This window comes from Lepidochelys kempii, chromosome 12 (assembly GCF_965140285.1).
Source record: "Lepidochelys kempii isolate rLepKem1 chromosome 12, rLepKem1.hap1, whole genome shotgun sequence".
NCBI lineage: Eukaryota > Metazoa > Chordata > Testudines > Cheloniidae > Lepidochelys > Lepidochelys kempii.
The window spans coordinates 25,513,914-25,535,343 of NC_136391.1; the positions used below are offsets into that span (position 1 = coordinate 25,513,914).

Below are 21,430 nucleotides of genomic sequence, written 5' to 3' on the forward strand. Positions count from 1 at the left end.
AGGCTGAAGAGTATAGGTGAATATAATTTAAATTGGAGAGGAATGAGTCCATGAGGCATTTTGAATAAAACATAGCAGCATCCCTGAGTTGGATTTAGAAATGGACTGGAAACCAGTAACAATAAAGATGTTAATATTTTGTTTCTGCGTTTTGAAATATAGCATTGTCCATCTCAAGCATTCAAATATTATAAGTTAGTACCCAATATATCATGAGATTTTAAAACATAATATATTTGGAGTTCTTTCTATTTGCCTTCTGGTTTTTGAGTCTTTGGGGTCTACACTTGAAGCTTTTCTTCCCTACAGCCAGGAGGACTAGAAACTTTAAAAAAAAAAAAAAAAAAAAAGCTGAGATTCTCATAATCTCATGCCTGCAAGAGCTGAGGCTTTAAGAAAAAACACCAAATATCTGTAGACCAGTGGTTCTCAACTCTGGTCCACCGCTTGTTCAGGGAAAGCCCCTGGCGCACCAGGCCGGTTTGTTTACCTGCCACGTCCGCAGGTTCGGCTGATCGCGGCTCCCACTGGCCGCGGTTCACCGCTCCAGGCCAATGGGGGCTGCAGAAAGCGGCACAGGCCCAGGAATGTGCTGGCCGCCCTTCCCGCAGCCCCCATTGGCCTACAGCGAGGAACCGCAGCCAGTGGGAGCCACGATCGGCTTAATCTGCGGACACGGCAAGTAAACAAACTGGCCTGGTGCACCAGGGGCTTTCCCTGAACAAGCGGTGGACCAGAGTTGAGAACCACTGCTCTAGACTCATGATAAAATTACGACGGTTTTTAATCACATTAAGAAAATCACTTGCCGAATTAAAAAAAAGACTTTAGGGGAGGAAATCTTTAGTCTTCTAAAGAGGGGATGATAGTGTTTAAAATGCAAAACAAACAAATCTCCCATTTTCCAGTGAAAAGAAAAGGAGTACTTGTGGCACCTAAGGAGACTAACCAATTTATTTGAGCATAAGCTTTCGTGAGCTACAGCTCACTTCATCGGATGCATCCGATGAAGTGAGCTGTAGCTCACGAAAGCTTATGCTCAAATAAATTGGTTAGTCTCTAAGGTGCCACAAGTACTCCTTTTCTTTTTGCGAATACAGACTAACACGGCTGTTACTCTGAAACCTGTCATTTTCCAGTGGTCCTTCAATAACTGCTCTAAAAAGTGTCTCAAGTTATATCGCGTTTTCGCACCATCCTTGTCTCCAACAAATTGCTCAATGAACAAAAACTAAATACAAAATTACTTGTCAAGAGCAGCTCTTAATTATTTGAAAAGTGGTGTCATATTATTCCAAGCTTTTATATGAAAGTACAGAAATGAGAGGAATAGCTTCTGAAGTCCTGCTTGAAACACCCAAACATATTTTCACTCCAGCTCATCCCAGACTTAAATGAACTAAGCTTATATAGTTTCTAAGTTGCATAACAATTATTTCTCTCATTTGTTGTAAAAAATGAATTCCCAAGTATAATACCATAATTTTATATATCAACAACTTGCTGTAGCTCTTTAAATTGCGTTTGAGTTCTTTTCTACATACACTATACTGTAGGTTTACATCCATTTTAAGTGATTTCCCAGAAATATTGTGTATCTCTGCATATCCCATATTGGGGAATGTATCTCATACTTCTTTTAAGTGTTATGATTAATGGAGCCAGACTTTCTTGGCAAGTAAGTAGAGAACAAAATATGGGCTGGAAGATTAAAAGCTGGATTCTGAGGCATAAGATGAACTAAACCTTCAATAATGTGAGGTGTGTGCCTATAATTACACAATAGTTAAAAATAGTTTAAGAGGCTGCTGGTATGACTTAACTGTTACTACATTACACCTGCACGTGAGAAAACCAAAGATTCAAGGCTACTATGGTTCACTCAAAGCAAGAAGAAAAATAACTAATAATGATGGTGGAGAAATGCTCTACCTTTACAGGGAAGATATCTATCTACTACTGAACATTGTTTGAAACATTTCCTAATGACTGACTGGCAATGCATTCCCTGAAGTGTTAGCTGGATATGTTGGTCTTCTATTAGGGTAGTGTAATGAGAAAAGGGAGATAGAGTGAGCAACCAAAACAATGATCCCCACACCAGCAAGTGCACCCCCAGCCCCAAGCCCTCACCCCCTCCCACATCACAACCCCTGCCTCAACCCGCAGCCTCCTCCCTCACTCTGAGTCCCTTAGCCCCACCCCACCCCGGTCTGGAGCCCCCTCCTGCACCCTAAACCCGTCATCCCCAGCCCTACCCCAGAGCCCGTACTCCCAGCCAAAGCCCTCACCCCCTCCCGCACCCCAAAGCCCTGCCTCAACCCAGTGAGAGTGAGTGAGGGTGGGGAAGAGCAAGTCACCGAGGGAGGGGGAATGTAGTGAACCAGGCCTAGGTGAAGGGGCGGAGCTAGGGTGTTCAGTTTTGTTTGATTAGAAAGTTGGCAATCCTAGGGATAGGTGGGACATAACAATTTGTGTCTTAGGTTTGGCTAAAAATAAAATAAAGAATCAAAACAAAGCATTCTCTTAAATCATAAAGTAGCGCTTGCAAATACTGATGTACAACATTTATACAATTCTGAAATATCAAGCAGTGGGAAGAATATTCTTGCTCTGCTTTCAATTCAGGAGCACAGTTACTATACGCACCAAAAAGAGTGGCTTTTTGAAAATTGACCACTCCATTGTTGAAAATTTTAGAACTTAGATACTTGGAATTTTGTAAATATGATCTGAATAATTAGATTTTGCAACCAAAATAGATGCTATCACTTTAATATACAACACCCTCAAAAATATTTTTAAAAAATAAAAATGCATCTCCCAGTAGTGATGAATGGCTCATTCCATTTCCCAAGACATCCTAGCCAATGTAATGCTTCAGTGTCCAGTAAGCTAACAATGGGTTCAACAATCTCAAATGCTTTATTGAAAGTTGTTGATATTTTTTTTTTTTTTAAAGGAAGCAGTCAGAATTTTTAAATGTGAAGTGAGGCCTTTCAATCTCTTCCTGCCTCAACGCTCCTGAGCGTCTGCCACTTTCAATCCCTTTCAATCTCCATAGAAACTTGGCACAGTTGCTACCATACTACAGCCGAATTGATCTTAATGAAAATTTCTTCATTACCCCAGTATCACTCTGTACCCAGCTCCATAGGCACAGGTATTTCCTCTTCTCCCACCCTTATGGAAGCACAGCATGTTTACTCCAGGAAGTAAGAAACCACAAATGAAGTTTCTATTTCTTTCATCAAAGCATTGAGCACTACTCACTACCAGGCCACAGGGCTAGTTAATTTTTATTTATTTCTAAAATGTTCTAAAGAACACTGCTTTGAGAGACAATATATGCCTTCTTTATCAAGTGTCCTATTTATAGGTACTTTGAATTAAATGCATTAAACTTAGCAAGAAAAAACAGCTAGCAAATAGAATCTGCACAGCTAAGGGAAGGAATAACTAATTAAACCAGCTGCAAAAAGGTCAAAACTGGTTTCTGTCTCTTTTAAATGTAGTTGAGGTGTCCCTGCACTGGACTGTGCTGCATATGAGTCACACTCATCCCGAGTTCATGAACTTTTTTCCATTTCAACCGATCAATTTTTTCGAATGTAACTTGGCCTCTCTAAAAGTAGTAAAATCTTTGAATATATATAAAAAAATGTTTCCTTCGGTATACACCTGACTATTAAATAGGAGCAAGACAGGCTTTGGCAATGACACCTCAAGGAACTGTGTATGCTTACAGACCCTAAGTCCATCCCTGTACAGAGCATGTTTCTCTCAATTACTACACTCACTGTATTCAAATACTTTACCTTCTTTTTTGCTGGAATATAGGTGGAAGTGCTAGTGACAGAACAACAACATAGACACAATTCATTGGCTTTGGCAGTACAGGAGCTTGGGCAGGAGGAAGAGCTCTTGCTAGTGGCAATGGATTGTGTTTGCTACTTCTGCCGCTGGCATTTTCACCTACATTCCAGCTGAGAGAAGATAAAATATTTGAAGCAGGCAGTTAAAGAATGGCTTTTTCCACCTATGTCCCAAAAGAAGCAGAGTGAAACAATTTCTTATGCAACAACTGCATTCTGCGGCTGCTTGAAGACAAACCATGCAGTGGGATTCTGCCACAGAATAAAAAAGTTTGGGAAAACATGAATTCCCTGCCACTAGAATTTAAATTCAGTCTCCTATTTCCACCTTACTTATTAAAACTAACTCCTCCGTTACTCTTTCTCCCCAGACAGATGGGAAAAAACAAACAGGCAAGCACTGATTCCCCTGCTTATGTTTCTAATGTAAAATTTACCATGCCTACACTTTGACTGTGTTCCAGCATCACTGATGTCACCTTTGTAGAAATAGTATAACTGCTGCTGCACAACCAAACAAGGCAGCACATTTATGTTGTGTAAAATTTGTGGCTTTTAAAAACTTTTCAATAGTGGGAGAATTTAAATCTCCCAACTTCTGTATTTAGATATTTAAAAACAGACAATGGAAGAAAATCCCGAACAGATTACTGGGTCTCATTCATTTATAGAATTATTGTAATAGCAGCAATTTCAAATTAAGCCATGAATGGGAGTAACAGTGATCAAAATGTTTTGGTATGACAGACCAAGAGCTTCTCTCACTCTACTACACAAACACCCTGGTTGTGCGGGAGGCGAAAGAGCGCTCCCTCGATGCAGGGAAGGAAAAAGAATGAAGAAAAGATATCACTAACCTCCATACCAATACCAGTATAAAATGGTAGGAAATCCTCCTACAACTTCAAGTTGGTAAATTTTGCTTTTGCATTTCCCAGCTAATGTTCCAGACCTCTCTCTATCTGATTAACATACAGAAGGAGAAGCAAACATCAACAGAAAGGGTCACCAGCAGAACAGAAACCAGCAGTGTGGGAGATGCGTGAGGAACCCGGGACCCAATAGCAGAAGAGGTGATTAATTATGAGATCTGGGATTAAAATTGGGAGGAAACCTGAAAAATCTTTAGGTGTTCATTAAAATGAAAGACAGAGAAAGGAATAAGAAGAGGAAGTGCAAGGGGGAAAAAAGGAGGGACATAGGTAAATGAGGGTGACTGGATTCAGCAGAAGAAGGGAGCAAGAAAATTGTGGATTTGGCAAGTAAAGTGAATAACGACAGGGGTTTGTTTGTTTTTCTTTCCAACCCCGCAACTAAAAACAATATTTCAAGTGAAGTCTAGGTCTCTTCTCTAAAAGAAGAATTATCCTTTCTGCATCTAATCAATGCAATTAGATTTAAAATTAAAATAATATTTCTAGATCCTGTACTGTAACAAAACTAATTGAACATTCCATTGTATATTGAACAGTGGTTATGTACAGGTCATTAAATCATTTAAACTGGCATAGTCACTAGTAAAATGTAGAGCTAGTTGGTCTGATCTAATGCGTATGTATTTCTTGTGTCTGGAAAAGAAATTCTTCCGCTGACTTGTCTCGATGCCTTTCACATTGTTGGCCTTTCTTTGCCTCCAGGATTGAAGTATGTAGATTCCATTTAAGTGTACATTCCTTTCTCCACAACTTGGACAAAACAGCACATTTTTACTGGTAAGAAGTGTTATTTATCTACCTCTAACAAAAAAAAGTGTTTTAATAGTGCAAGAAAATAAAGTCTATACTATTAAAGTTCCTGGAAAATAGTGGTTCCAGACTGACAGAAAGCCTCCTAACCTATCTAGATTTTTATACCACACCCAATATTGTACCCTGAAGGGCCTTGCCACAATTTATCTCAGTTTTAAGCTTCTCAAATGTTAAATGAAGGGATGGTGAAGGGTTCTTTACCAGTGTAATCTTTTAGGGTCACAACAGAATAAAATGTTAACTATTGTGACAGGGCTGGGGGGGACTCCATCCAGTGTGGGGCAAGTGTGCCCCGTCTCCCTTAGGTTTTAGGTGTGGAGAGTATGTAACCTGCATCTATGCCTCCGTAGCCAGAGTCAATATACTCGCCCCTCTTAGCAGGGCAATGTGACCCAATGGCCGGAGGCAACAGATTTGCCCCAGTCCGCAGGGCAGTAAGGCCTAGTGGCCAAAGTCAATATGTTTGCTCCTGTCTGTGAGGGAGTAAGCCCTAGTGGCCGCCATGCACAAAAGGGGGGGGAGGGGCACATGATGGCCTTGGTAGGGGAGCCTGGACCCTCCCTCTCCACTGGGCCCTAGCCCAGGTAGTGGCAGGAGCACACGCCACTGAGTCAGCAGTGGGGTCCGACCGAAACACGCTGCCTCAAAATCCAGTTCACTAAAGGGGCCACTATCTAGTTCCCCTGGGCTGCTTCCTACTATGGTTTCCATTGATGCGGTCTGGGCATCTCTGCTGTCTCTGGGTTCCCTGGTCTGCACTGTCCCCAGCAACTCTGGACTCTGCAAGGCCTCTGTGGGTACTTTGGCATTTGCCTGAGTTGCGGCATCTCCAGCTCCCACAGCCTCGGGCTTCGGCTGATCCTTGGCTGGGGCCTGCAGTGAGTGTCCTTCCTCTCCGGTGGTCAGCCCCAACTGAGCTGAGCTGCTCCCTTTTATGCTAGTGCATTTGGAGCATGCCCAGTAGAGATGAGGGAACATGGCTTCCTCAGCCCACAATGTACGGATAATCCTTCCCCGTCCAGTGCGAGGTGAGTGTACCTCGTCACAACTATGAAGTGACTATTTAGATACCCTTTCTTCCCATAGCCTTCATACAAAGTCAGCTTCACCATCTCAGTAAATTTTGAAGAAAAAATGGATTTGAGAACTCCAAAAAACTTGGAGAGGGAGTAAGTGTTTTGTAAAAAGGTCAGTAGGCAGGCATTTCTGCCACAGGGCTTCTGTACCTATTGGGTTCCGGAAAGTGAGCGGGTGGAAGCCCGCCCACTGCTATAGGACCCCCTCCACTCAGCAGGAGGGAGCACTGGACCCAGGGACCAAATAAATGCGGGGGACAACTAATGAAAAACAGTGAAGGTCATAGGTTCAAAACAAGGATACCGGATGGGGACACCAAGCAGAGAACCCCAGACAGCGCCCACTGCTCCTCAAAGGCATCAAGGGAGCCACTGGTCGCAGCCCAGAGGAACTCTGCCCGGATACATGACACAGGGCTTCTGTAGCGGGGTGGTCACCCACTCCTGCCTGGGAGGCAGACTCAGCTGTGGCCACGCCCCAAACAGACCCAGCTGGCCCTATAAAAGCCAGTGAAGTCAGGAGCAGAGAACTCTCTCTCTAGCCTGTTGCGAGGGAGGGACCTGGCTGCTGGGAGCATACTAAGGTGGCTGAGGTGGAGCAGGGCTGGGGGAAGGCCAGAGTAGCTGGGGAGCTCCAGCCTGAAAACCCCCCAGGCTGCAGGCATAGTGTAAGGCCAAATAGGTACTGGGGTTGCAGAGGGCAGCCCAAGGGGTAGGCAGAGGCAGCAGGTCCAAAGCGCCCTTGCCTATGATGAGTGGCGCTTACACTTCAGTTGGCCCCGGGGAATGGGGGCTAGTTGATGACTGGCAGTGGCCATAGACTGAGGTGAGGTGGGAGTAGAGGGTTGCAGGTTCCCTGGGGAGGGGAGACCCAGATCCGTGTGGGGTACTGCTGGTGGCAGCACCCCAGCGTGAAAGGGGTACACCGTGGTCCAGGAGGGACTCGGGACCCAGTGGCAGTGGGATACCAGCCGGCAGAGGGCACTCGAGGCTGGAATGCTAATTCCCTGGATGACCAGCAGGAGGCGCCACAGGGGTGAGTCCTGCACCACTACTGCTTCCAACCGACCATTCTAGTCTGCCTCCCGTGAGCACTGAGGCAACGCAATCCATCTGGAAGAACTGGCTGAGATCAGTTTGAGAAAAAACTGCTTTTCATAATTAAAAAACAAAGAACTAGTCTTCCCATGCAACAAACTACAAGGCACCAATGTCTGAATATTAAATATAAGGAGGGCAGTTCTTACGTAAGGAGGTGGTCTCTGAAATAATAGCATTTCTATTTACGGAATTGCTAAAATTGGCATCCATCTATACTCTAGGTGTCCTTGACATAATGAACTTGCTACACGTGTATTTTTAAGTTAACCCATCATAAATTCCTTTCCCCGCCCCATCAGACAATTTCCCCCTCCTACAATTACATTTCCCCATCATTTTCAACAGCTTGAGAAAATAAGATGAGTCTTGCAACAAGCCCTGAAGGTCATCAGATGTGGACTATTTCAGGCCTAGTAATGTCTCATGCATTCAACAGGTTTGTTATCTGCCCAAGATACCATGCAGTGCAAATAAATTACAACTTCTGTCAAGCCACTCCTCTGCTTGTCTCAAACCAATAATGTGCCAGAGCTTGCTCCATGAAAGAAATTTCAAGGTAAAACTAAACACTAGGCATAAGAATTATGGTGTGCCAAGTATGCTAAAATGCACCACCAGCCGCCTCATGCAATTTTATGCAGTACTTTAACATATACTTTCACACACATCCCTTAGCAGAATACTTAGGCCTGGTTCTCCATTTGCAAGTTCTAACAGTATAACCACAAATCAGGATGTGATTTAGTTATACTGGTATGACACAATGTACCCCAAGTAATATCCTGTATCCCTTATTCACCACTTTTATATGGTTATGATATATGTTGTACAAAGTATGCCTTATGAGGGATCATTTGAAAAGTCATTATCTGATTAACATTATTGTCATGTTAAAATGTGTGCATCAACATTGTATATGGAGTTATGAGATTTTGCTATACGTTTGCTACTGACACTTAATTCTGGGGAATGCAGACGGCCTAGCTCCACAGTTTCAAGAAAGAACTGACCACAAGTGTTATAAAACATCGGGGGGGGACTATAAACAAAAGATTTGCATGTCATCCCCGAGACATCCCAAACATCACGTACACAGAAGATATGAACAAGAAATTTACAATTCACCTGAAAGATGCTTTGAATCTCATGTACACCTTAGACTGATTGTCTGCACCCCATCAGAGAGGGGGAGGGTATTCCTCAAGGAGAGGAGGAGGGTATAAAATAAGAGACCATGGCTTCCCCTTTTCCCCCTTCTCTACACATGGCAGCAAGAGCATTTGAAAGACAAAGAACCATCACTGAACTGTGGGGGGGAAGGTCCGAACTGGAAGGCTTTCTAGTTAGTATTAACTGCTCTGAGCTTTTGGGTGAGAAACCATTTTTTGCTTTCAAATCTTATTTTGCTTGGTAACGTATCTTTTATTTCTTTTGGAACTAATTCTAACTTTTATGCCTTTTCACTTATAATCACTTAAAATCTATCTTTCTCTAGTTAAGAAACTTGTTTTAATGTTTCATCTAAACCAGTGTGTTTTCGCTGAAGTGTCTGGCGAATCGCTACTCAGATTAACAAGGGCTGTGACAATCATTTTCTTTGATAAAAATGAAACTATTTAATGAGCGTGCTCTGTTCAGTAGTGTGCTGGAGAGTGCAAGATGCACATTTCTGGAGTGAGAGGCTGGGCTAAGAATTTCTGAGCGCCACCCTTAGTGGCTGGGAGAGCATTCATGTAATTTTGCTGGATATGCCTTTGCATGCTAATGGCTGTGAGTGAACAGAGCCTGGAGGGGTTTGTTGTTTACTAGCAAAGAATTGTAAAAGGTATCCCAGGCTGGAGAATTAAGGGGACACTGTGGTTCAATAGTCCATCTTGTACCGTGGGTAACGTCACAATCCATAAACCCCTAGCTAGCGTAGATGCAATTATACTGCCATAAAAGTGCCCTATACTTATATAGCTTATTCCTCTTCGTATTAGGGATACACATAGTATATTGCCTCTATACTAGTGAGGGCTGTACTCCTTTAACTATATTAGTATAGTGAACTCTGTTCAACTTTCAGGTGTACACAAACCCTCACTCTGCACTGTACCATAACTACTTGTATTTTCTCATGTAAGTTAACAGGGACAACAAAAGGAGACCAGTATAGCAGACACTCAATTCTCTCACTCCAAAACAAAGTAAGAGGAGGCAACCAGGTGGACAAGACACATTTACGTTCCAAAGAGAAAAGAAACTATTGAAAAACAAATGCCCTGTGTCTGCTGAAGCACTTCAAAACAGAATATGGATTTACTACTTCCTGTTGACAGTTATGTTTTAAAATATTAAAATTTAAATACTGTATTTAATTATTTCTATCTATATAGTATCCTCTTCTTTGTAATTTTACACCAATGTCTTGGAAAAAATGTATGTTTTCCAAATCCCCATAAGTCACGTGTATTGCCTTTTATTAGTATTGCATTTGTAACTGCAACAGCTTTTACAAAGAAAGTTTGTTTTTAAGAAACTGGCAAGCACGTCAGTGGAAACAAAAAATGCAACAGTAAAGAGAGCAGCAGCTAGTGGATGGTTACTAATTGATTATGTTTTTCAGTCTAGATTGCATACAACTTTCCCCCCCATACACACAAAAAAAGTTTGGCTTTTGACATGAAACAACTGTGGCAACATCGCTCTTAGTCATACCAGCATCATACAGATTGGCCCTCTCTATATCCGTGGTTCTCAAACTTGTAGTTCATTAAGAGCTTTTTGGTGAGACACAGATTAGAAGATTTCAAAACATAAGGGAAGGCAGATCCATGAGAGGATCTCTCTGCCATCAAGTTGCCCACAAAATAAGAACTCACTACTCTAAACCAAAAAAATGAGTAGGAGAGTGGGCAGAGGGGACTATATGGAGAACTCCACATTTTTGCATACCAAAGGCTGAAGTGGTGACCAAAGTCACCAACAAAAGAAACTTAAAACTGGCAAGATTTCACACCTTTGTATTGTACTTAATCAAATGGAGCAGCACTGCCACATGCTAATTTAAAGATGTATACACAGAAATGGACTAGAATAACTTTATTTAAAGTTTCAGAGTAACAGCCATGTTAGTCTGTATTTGCAAAAAGAAAAGGAGGACTTGTGGCACCTTAGAGACTAACAAATTTATTCGAGCATAAGCTTTCGTGAGCTACAGCTCTGTAAGGTGCCACAAGTACTCCTTTTCTTTTTATTTAAAGTATTTGAAAATGGATTAACTTGCCATAAAAATCAAGCTCTAGGACTGACACACTCCCCAAGGAATTGACTTCTGCACTGCCATTTCCAAGATCCAAATTCTGTTTAACCAATCAATAGATTTCAAAGCCAGAAGGGACCTGTATGTTGCAGTCCATTAAATTTCACACAGTTATCCGTGTATTGATCCAAGTAACTTATGTTTGACTAAAGCATACCTTCCAGAAGGGCATTCAGAGTTGACCTGAAGTCACCAAGAGATTTCTAGCCCTAGTCTTTTGACATCAGGCCAGAAGGAGCTCAGAATGAGCACTCCTGGGGTGGCAGAAGCACCTCATGTTGTTCAAACCCTTATAACCACCCTTATAATCTGAAGGGAACCCATCCAGCACTCAGCTGAAAATATGGTCACTGTGATATGGAGAGATAAGAGGGTGGAGTAAAGAAAGCCTCTGTTACCTCTCTAAGAGATGTGCAGAGGATACGTAATTATAGGGTGAATCACATTCTAGTAAAATTTATCTAACTGACTACATGCATAGCTTAATCAATCATCATAAAAATATAAACCATCCCAGAAAATGAATTGGAAAAAAATTCTTCAAAGGAAAAAATACACTGTCTTTTCCCCAAAACATCTCACTAAATCTTGTATGTTGACTACAGATTTACTCTATCATATCTATCTGTCACCACAAAAATGTGACATTCCTATACAAAAACAAAATGTGTATCATTAGTGGTTTTAAACAGATTTCACATCCAGCAACATCTGCAAAGCAATAGATTTCACTTAACCAGACCTAAATCTTTTTTAACCACAAAACCAAGCAATAGAATAATTTTAAAATAGCACAGGTCAAATGTACTACCTTTCCACAAGGACAAAAATAATGTCTGTTTATGACCAAAGATTACCACACTAGATTATTTCCTGCCCCCAAACTCCTAAATTGCTATTTCACCCTGAAGATTAAATACGAAAAAAAAAATTCTTCAGCACTTAGTATTGATAATATGAATTAGAAGAACAAGCATGCAAGAGCTTCTAAATTGATACATGCTAAATTCAAATCTACTTGAACTTTTAAATTATGTTTCATAATTTTGTACCAAGTTTGCTAATTAATTGCTAATTGCTAATAACAAATGTTTTGTTTTGTTTTGTTTTTAAACAACTGACTCTTTCTTTACTGTCATTCCCCACTTTGGGCCTGAAATGAGGTCAAAATGCTGAATTTGACATTATAATCTGTTCTCCTGGAAATGACTGGAATGTTTAAATAAACAGGACTAAAATAATGAATAACTCATAAGGATGATTTTAGTTGTCTACAAGGAACTGAATTAAGGTAGCAGAGAACTGTACACGTTATGAGGTTTTACGCCAAAAATTTTAAAAAGTCAACAAGTACTTGTTTACATGAAAATAATCTAGGTTTTTACACTAAGTGTAATAACAGTATTTCCTTCCTTGAAAAAGAAATTGATTTTTACAGAATCAGCATAACACCAACCTCTATAGTGTGCAGGTCTTACATATTAGTTAACATGGAGAGTTGGGGAAAGGACTGCTGTGAATGTATTAAATAAGTGGGGGGGTTTATCTTTGCCTAAAGGGACACACAATATTTTTAAAGTGATAAATTAATCTTTCAGTACCACGTTAAGGAATTTGCCTATGTTGTCTGTTTGCAAAGGTCCACTTCCTATAAAGAAGCAACAAAATGGCTCACATAAGCTTATGGCTACTTAAAAAGTAGCAAAAGTTGCTGCTTGTCCAAATGGTTCATCATAAATACCAACCAATATATTTTTCATCATAGGTAGTAGACAATTTATCCTGAAGCCATGAAACACTCAGTCATCTTCTTGGACCATGAAGATGAGGGGGATTAGAGACCTCAGAGATTCAGCCACAGGTTTTCAAGGAACATGTGGTCTGGACACAGAGGGGTTTTGCCTTATTTCTCTCTGAGGATACTTCCATGCCTTTTTACTCTCTGCCTATATCTTTTCTGAGACCACATCTGCAGGATCTACAATCTGTATTGATGGAGCAGGAGCTTGCCTAACTCAAGAAGAAAAATTCCACAGAGCCATTGATCTGATCTTACACACTGCAGGTCTGGGCCTGCTTCAGAGGAATTTGCCTTCATCCCAGTAAGTCTTGGGAAATGCTTGATACCATCCAGAAACCACAGGCAGCACCAGTGTAATATGCTCACAGTGAGATACCCCACTTAACGAGCATGAACCAAATTGTCTGCCAGCTTTGGTTTCAGAATAGATTCAAGATGCAGTGCACTGGAATAATTTAGTTCTAAAGTAACTGTAGCATGAATCATAGTAGCGAGGTCCTCACTGAAAAGAAAAAGGTCACAATTGGATCTTTTTATCCTCCTCCTACCTTTTGGCCATCAGATGAAAACTTTAATATTCCATTACTCCCTTTAAAAAGTCCATCCTGAAACTTAGCATGTTAGAACAGAACATTAAAGCTGCACATCATTTTGATAAGAGAAAGACAAGCTTCCCCTATGACATGTTTGGAAAATATTTAAACAAAAGCAGGATTCTGCTCTTCTATTTCCACATAATACCAAAATATGTAAGATTCGACCAACCCCCAGGGAATGTTCTCTAATCACACTGTATCACTCCGTTGTGGGCATTGAGCACACTCCTTATTTACAAAGCAAAAGTAATTACTGCAGTGCTGGAATTGGAAGTTCGATCAACATTCTACTACCAAAAAAAAAAAAAGCTAATGTGTGAAACAAGTTTTAGTTAAAAAACTCCACTATATCATCAGAAAAGAACAACATATCCAAGACCTGGAAAAAAATTCAAAGGTACCCTGTTTTTGTCCTCAATTATCTGAATTCTCCATGTAATCTGTATTCTCCAGATGTGTTTACAAAAATGGAGGAAGATTAGAATCAAACAAATAGCACAGTGAAAAGTGACCAACGGAAAGGGGGAAAACTTAGGGAATGACAGTTATACTTATCCAAAAACCACCAGAAAAATCCAACAAGCAAGGGAAAAAACAAGAAACAAAAGATGGCAGGGGAGGATTATGTCCATATTCCAAGACAATAAAAATTTTGCTAAGATTTAGCTAACATTAAAATACTTACCACTAATTTCAGAGGGATTTAGTTTTAAAAAGTAATTAGAAAGACAAGAAAAGGTGACAATTTAAGAGTACATTTTAGCACATCTTTCCAATGAGTCATCTTAAAAAGTGTCCTTGTACATTTTTGCTATTATGTAAAGTATTATTAGTATGAATGGGCATACCCTAAGCTTACAGGAAAAAGGTGAAAGTAAACATTTTAAGATCACCCAAGGGATTCAAAGAACTATTCAACACATTTTTAAATAAATACAATATTAGGCAAAAAGATATTTTCCACAAATGCTATGTTCCCTTTTGTGGACTTCCCTTAGCAAGGGCAGATTTTTTATTTCTCCTTCTCCAAACATAAGCCCCTGTATTCCTCACCTCTCATTTAGCTGAAGGTACACATCCACAACTGCTCCATTCAGTCTGTAATTAGATGTATTACGGGATTCCTCACCGATATTAAGCTCTCATATAGCAGGATCTGTGAGCTATCATCTCATATTAGCTACGAGATTCCATCCCACCCTGATGATGACCAATATTTTAAATCCAATATTTTTAAAAGTCTGATTTAAAAAAAATAAACCCAAACAAAGAACATCCTACCAAAACAAGACAATGCACACACTTTTCCCTTTGGGGAGAGGATGAGGGATTAAAAACATGTGACAGATGTTACTCACATCACTTAATGCAATACTGGATGGCAATCAGATAATATAGTCATGAGTGCAGCATACAAACCTGTAGAGAATTTAATTTAAAACTCAAACATACTGACTACACCATCTTTGTTGTTTTAATCAGTGCAGTTTAATAGATGCTTATGATAGCCATCCCATGTGCCACCTGATTGCAGCCTGTGTACCACAGTTTGAAAATCTCTTTCCTACTGCATAACACATCTTGTTTAGAGTGTTAGAAGTCCTACACTAGGCCTGTTCCTCCCACCCCATATACACAGATACTAATCTTTTATTCCTATATACAGATTTTAGCAGTTCTTCAGCAATACACATATTAGCCCTTGTGCTTCTTTATGGCCTTCTCCTTCCATTCTTTCACTTTTGAACACCCACTCCCTAGATATCTCCTGTTTCCATTCTCATTCTCCTCCTCCTCCTCCTCTCCCCTTTTCCTATCGTAAGGCTGTTCCAATCCAGGACTTTGGAAGCCCACAACTTGCATTGTGCAAGGTTTTATAACCTTGAAACAACTGCACTTAATAGGATATTCACTGCAAATTTTCTTAGACTTCTCAAAGCATCAGTTCTTATTGAAGACAAAAGAATAAAACAAAACTGATATCTAAGACAAGCCATTTCTTACATATGACAATAAAAAACACTGTTTGAAAATGTTCCCAAGAAGTGAAAATACCTCATTTTTAAACACCAAGACACCTTGTCCAATTTGCTTCAAATTTCACAGAAAAATTCAAGTCTGATAAGTTGCATGTGGAAGTTTCAGATGGATTGGTTCAGTTTTGGCAAAGTCAGAGCGGGTGGTCAAAAAGAACTCTCTAGAAAGAGAGACTAGCACCTCTCAATAGTGATTCAAACATCAATTTGGCATTTGTGGACAGAAGCATTGTGCACATATTTTTTCCACTAGTCCCTTTAGAAAAATAGGGCAATTGGTAAAGAGCCTCTTATAACATAAGCCTACTAAAATGCATTTCTATACTCATCCAATCATGAAATTATCCGAAAGTATACAAACAGAAGATTAAAAAACAAAGGACCAATAAAACAAGGCAATTGGTAACTTCTTGTGAACCTGGAGAACACCTCCATCTGGCAAACTGTACAATGGCTATAAAGTTATCATACTAAGCAGAGTTTTTGAGTTTAAACAGCACTGTCTGCAGTCTAGACATACCATCTTGTTCTGTAAGATCTGATGTTATCACACGCTAGATTTTGTAAAGTCTAATAAGGTCAGTTGCCCTCTGAACCAGCCCCAGCATGTTGTTTTGCAATGAAGTTATACATGCTGCTGTAAAAGTCATCTTTCAGATGAGACATAAAACCAAAGTCCTGACCCCCTGTGTAGTTATTAATGATCTCCTGGCACTCTTTATAAAAGCTGGGGTAGGGTCCTGGCTAACATCCAACTCTAGTAATAACATTCTACTTACCTACAATTACCCCTGCAGTTATAATAAGAAGATACTCTCCACTTCCTGTTCTAAACTGTCATGTAGTATTGTTGTGCACTGTTAAAGAGTTCCACATTTCATCTGAGATCTGCATTTCAGTGGTGCATTAATTTATCTGAGTGTATAGTGTGTTAAGTACTTAGAGACCCTTTGGAATAAAAGGAGCTTTATATATGTGAGATAGTATCAGTAATGATAAGGCGTAGGTCTTAGGAACAGGAAAGCACACTATCATCCCTTAATCTGCTGTCACTAACAGTATTCTGGGTGCCATGATTATACCCCCCCACACTGCACCAAGAACCACCATGAAAAATGTACTTTCAAGTCTTCTGCCACATTGCTTTAGGGTGGCAATTTCCCCACATGAGCAACTACAGTGATCATATTTTTTCCATGGACATCATATTTTATCAGAGACAAGAGACACTACAGAAAGATGCAATCACTACAACCCGTAAAGGGAAGTGTACACATGCATCTACCTTACAGGACACGAAAATGTGTTTCCCTTAGTTTTGCAAAAGAAGAAGATTGATAATTATAGAGATGCATTGAGTGGGAAGGAAGAAAAGGTGTTTAAGAATGATGGACGTTGAGGGAAAAGTGAAAGAAAAGAGGGCTGGAGTGTAGTGACACCAGAAGAGAAAAGGATAAGGAAAATTAGAAGAATATGGCAGTGGCTCTCAACCTTTCCAGACAACTGTACCCTTTCCAGGAGTCTGATTCGTCTTGCGTATCCCCTAGTTTCATTTCATTTAAAAACTGCTTGCTTACAAAATCAGACATAAAAATACAAGAGGTATCACAGCACACTATTACTGAAAAATTGCTTACTTTCTCATTTTTACCATATAATTATAAAATAAATCAATTGGAATATAAATATTGGTTTCAGAGTAGCAGCTGTGTTAGTCTGTATTCGCAAAAAGAAAAGGAGTACTTGTGGCACCTTAGAGACTAACCAATTTATTTGAGCATGAGCTTTCGTGAGCTCACGAAAGCTCATGCTCAAATAAATTGGTTAGTCTCTAAGGTGCCACAAGTACTCCTTTTCTTTTTAATATAAATATTGTACTTCCATATCAGTGTATAGTATATAGGGCAGTATAAACAAGACATTGTCTGTATGAAATTTTAGTTTGTACTGACTTCACTAGTGCTTTTTATATAGCTTGTTGTAAAATTAGGCAAATATCTAGATGAGTTGATGTACCCCCTGGTTGATGTACCCCCTTTGTGTACCCCCAAAGATACATGTATCCCTGGTTGAGAACCATTGGCATAAGGCATTGAGGAAGGGTGCAGTGAGCAAACAAATGGTTTCAGCGTGTAAATTTAGATTTTTTTTAAAAATACAGCTTATACCAGTTATTTTGGCATTAATTGGGATTACTTAACAATTGACCGAAACTTCTGAACCTCAAATAAAGCTTCTGGCTAACCCAGTATACATTATTTCTAATTTCCTCACGCCTGTGCACTTCCTAGTTCTGAATCAGAAATAACAAAATATCAACAGGAAAGGTTCATGTCTCAGTATTTCTGGCCTTACCAGAAGTACCGGAAAATACACAGGAAAGCATGTTCCTTAACTGTCAACCATTCATTTATACCACACCCTTGACCAGAATATCCAAACATCTACAGCTGCAAAGTTCCTCTAGAAAAAATAAATAAAATAACTACTACTACTAATAAAATAAGGGCTGGTTCATACTTGTGACTAGGTTGTGAAAGAGTATCAACATCTAAACCAACAACTATATGTTACATTTATATCTGGATATATTATCAATTTTTCATTCAAAGTATATAACTACCACAGAGCAGGACTTTCTCAAGCTGACAGAATCTGAGTGAGGTAAACTGAAAAGGCATCGTTAACACATTAGATCAAAAATCTTAAATCATCAATAAAACTCATGCGAGTTGATATAAGTTTAGCAAGCTACAATGACAGTCAATACTAAGATATTCGTGTTTAGGTACTTCAGAAAAGCTTTAGTTACACATAATGAGTTATTCATGTATTTAGAATTCTACTGCTCAAAAGAGACATAGCTCCTTTCTGTGATTAAAGACAGCAGCAGTCACACAGTCTCATAACAGCACCAGCTAATACCATATAAAATAATATAACGTAAGACACAGACTAAAACTGCAGTCAACAGAGTGGTCACAATTTCACTCCTTTTTACGTGTACAAGGCTCGAGATAAATGGTTTATAAAACCATACATGGCTGGTGCCTGCATGAGCTAAGAATCCTCTGCCTACATTGTTCTGGGTCTGTATCATGTTTTCCCCTCTCTCGGGGAGGCTGACTCCAGGGAGTGAGATTAGAGAAGGCCTCTCTAGAGCCTGGCAGCGGCAGCTCTCACATTCACTCACTCTCTCACAGAGAGTATTTCAGGGCCGGGTCACTATTTAGCAGGAAGGTGCCCTGGAATTCCCGCAGGCGCAGTCTCTGCCGGTTTCACCCGAAACTCTCACACGCAGGTCAGCGGGGGGGATGTATATAGCACCCCAGCCCCTTCGCTGCTCCACAGTCCCCCCTCTTCCCTCCCTGCAGCTGCACGGGGGCCACCCTCTGAGGGCGGGGCTCAACCCGCAGGGGCCCCACCCGCAGGGGCCCCGGGGCGTTCCAGCCTCTCCCTGGGGGCTTCCACTGCCCGACGCTACCTCCCGAGGGGCTTCCCCTAACCCTCCCGGCCCCTCCAGAGAGGCTCCTCTCAGCCCCCGCATGAGCGCCCCTTCCCAGCCAGGGGGCTCCCCGCCAGCCCCCAGGCGATTACTCCCCCCTTAAGGGGCTCGCCCCTCATGACTGGGGGGGGATATTAATGCTGCCCCTGCCACCCCCCGGTCCCCGCCCCACCAGGGCCCCCGCCTGCCGAGCCGCGGGGCTGCTGCCTCCCCCGGGAGCCGCCGCCGCTGCGGGAGGGGGGAGCAGACAGCTAAGCCCGCGGGCCGGGCCGGGCTGGGCCGGGGCCGGGCATACCGCTCGCTCACCTGCCTGCCACGGCCAGTCACCCCCTCACGGCACAGCACGGCCAGTAGCCCCGCTCTGTGTACTCCGGAAACGGCGGCTCCTCAGCCGGGCGCTGGGGGGAGGGACCAGGCAGAGCGGGGCCGGGAGGAGCCGGGGAGTGACAGGGGTGGGGAGGGGAAGAGGAAGGCGGGCCGGGGAGGTGGGGAAGGAGCATGCGGGCAGAGAGCGGAGATGGGGCTAATGGGAGGAGAGGAAGAATGAGGAGCCGGGATGGGGCGGAGAGGGGAAAGCAGAGAGGCTAGGGAGCGGGAGTCCGGCTTAATCTCTCCTCTCCTATCTGTCCCCCAACCTTTCTCCTTTCCGCCATCTCTTCCCCGTCTTTCTCGCTGCCCCTGCCTCTCCCTAGCTCTTTCCGTCTCCTCAGGAGAGGGCACTATGGGAGCAGGCTGACCAGAGAGTGCACCCAGGCAAGCACCCCATGCAGAGCCCCCTGAAGCGTCCAGGCCTTAGAGTAGTGCACTCAAGTGTCCAGAGGACAGGATGGATGCTGCAGTGATGTGCCAGAAGAAGAATGAATTCGAGAAATGAACTTCAAAGGCAATTTAAGAGAAACAGGTGATGTGGGGAGGGGTATGTGTTGTGATGCTGGGAAGTTTAGGTTGTTAAAACTCAATATAGTAGGGGAGGAGGGAAAGAAATTAGTGAATATGTTGTAGCTGCATAATCCACTAATGAGATTTGCTGCTTTGATATGTAATTATTAAATTGGATGTGTTTCCTTCTGTAGTGCAGCAATTATTATTATTTTTTATGATGGAGGTTTTTAACTATTCCTGTCCACAATTTTTTTTAAAGCCTGACTAAAAACATGATAAAATTCAACGTCATTGTTAAATGACATTAGACTGGAATTAGAGAACTTTCAGTGCAGCATAGCTGCAATGTGCTTTCTCACCAGTCACTCATGATGTAAAAAAGAAAAGGAGTACTTGTGGCACCTTAGAGACTAACCAATTTATTTGAGCATAAGCTTTCGTGAGCTACAGCTCCCTTCATCGGATGCTTCATCATTGCATCCGATGAAGTGAGCCGTAGCTCACGAAAGCTTATGCTCAAATAAATTGGTTAGTCTCTAAGGTGCCACAAGTACTCCTTTTCTTTTTGCGAATACAGACTAACACGGCTGTTACATCATGAGTGGTTTCAGAGTATTTACTAGTGGTTTTATGCACTCTTCAGGAAATGTTTGAAGTGTGGTGTCTTCAGGGCAGGAGTTTAAACAAATTTATTAACACATAATTTGAATATTGATGTAAATTTCAAGTCTGTACAGGAAACTTGGTTGCAGATAGTAATGAATTTTCAAATCCAGGAATACTCTGTGAGGGAAAATAGGCTTAATGAAGGGGGAGGAGTAATGTGTATTTCTTTTAATTTTTTAAAATGATATGAGGTATTAATTTGAAAAGTGTAATGCAGTCACAGAATAGGCAGGTGGAGGTTGGATTTAAAAGTAGCATGTATGTAGTCCTAGTAGAGTAGTTTAAGAACTGTTAGCCTAGGGAGAGCCAAATGCTTTGATGGAAGGGCCTAAAAGTCTGATGGGCTTTCATTAGCTCAGAACAAACCCTCAAATAAATGTTTTGGAGAAGATAGTAACAGAATGAAATTAACAAGAATTTACATCAGTTTCTGCTGCTAATCAGAACCCATGGGAAGCCTGGTAGAAATCCCTAGAGCCATTGGCTTCTCAACAATTGATGGAGGCTGAAGGATTGGGCTTCTAATGAGCATGTTGCCCTTAGACCTTGCCGTGCCCTTTTCACAATGTTCCATATCTACCTCTTGCTAGTAAATGTAGTCTTCCAACTAGTAGGTCTCTGGGGAAATTTTCAAGTTCTATGGCAAGTGGGCCAGATGCAACCAGGGAAGAGATGGCTGGAGCACAGCTGGCTACTTCACCAGGGTGGGCAGTTGTGATATTGTTCCTTCTACTGGAAGGTGGAACAGTGAGGCTGCTACTTTGTTTAAACCAAAAGGTTGGTACGGATTGGTAGAGAGAGGGGGAGATTGAGGAGTGAGTTAGAAAAGAGAAGCTGGGG

General features: G+C 41.5%; 1 protein-coding gene across 4 annotated transcripts in view; it reads right to left on the bottom strand.

Annotated features, from left to right (window-relative positions):
- GARRE1 (granule associated Rac and RHOG effector 1) overlaps positions 1–19,443 on the bottom strand; it is a 108,503-nt gene extending 89,060 nt beyond the window's left edge. For all 4 annotated transcript variants that reach the window (XM_073307906.2, XM_078848124.1, XM_073307909.2 and 1 more), the window contains exon 1: positions 19,349–19,443. The gene's annotated coding sequence lies outside the window, so the exon portion shown is untranslated. The remainder of the gene's footprint in view (positions 1–19,348) is intronic.
- Between the last annotated feature and the right edge of the window lie 1,987 nt (positions 19,444–21,430).